An 897-nucleotide genomic window follows, 5' to 3' on the forward strand; every position below is an offset into this window, starting at 1 on the left:
CCAGGAATTTTGGGCCTCCTGACAAAATATTAGATTGGACCCCCCTGTAAAGGTCGTCAGGCCGGGAATCGAACTGGCGACGGCCGCGTCGAGGACTAAGGCCTCCATATGTGGGTTGTGCTTAACCCCTGCGCCACCACAGCACACCTTGAGTTTTTTTATACTCCCATACATTTTTTTTACAATTTTAAAGGCTTGCAACTTGCTGTCTTTGATTCAAGACTGATACTAGTATAATATTTACTGCTCATCTATTTTACATGCAACAGTCCACATACAGTATGCAAGTAGATTGCTTTAATTTTTTCTATTAGTTTTAGATTACTGAAATGTCTCTCCCCACRAGCAGCAGTCATAGGCAGGGGTGAAAGTAAGGGGGTACGGCAGGGTACTGCGTACCCCTAAAAGATTTAGAGGAGGTTCGCAGTACCTGCAAGAGAGAGAAGCGGCTGACTGCTGTAAAAAATCAGTGGGATAAACTGTGCAGCCGCGACTGCGCCCACTAATCAGCCGTGACTGCTTCGTTTTTCAAGAACAATCTAAAACAGACTTAATCAGTTAATAAATAACTTTTTTTCCCTTTTCATATTGTTTCTGAACTGTTCGTGCTTTGTTAGAGCAGCGGTGCAATATGTGGATCGCGGAAGGTTTTGAGTTGATCTCGGCTTTAGGTGACAAACTGAACGCAGCCAGGAGGCTGAGAGCAGCACGTCCTCCTCTGGCTCGCTTAAAACATTTGTAACTTTATGAAAGAACAACAACAAAAATGTTCAAATTAATGACCCAACAACCATAATAATCTCAGTGATTATTGTTTCAACAAGGTGTTGCGCAATTCTGTGCGTTTCGGTTCCATTACCAAAATAACAGAGCAGGAGTTTAAAATTAACTAATCAA

Source organism: Poecilia reticulata, linkage group LG3, assembly GCF_000633615.1.
Source record: "Poecilia reticulata strain Guanapo linkage group LG3, Guppy_female_1.0+MT, whole genome shotgun sequence".
Lineage (NCBI taxonomy): Eukaryota > Metazoa > Chordata > Actinopteri > Cyprinodontiformes > Poeciliidae > Poecilia > Poecilia reticulata.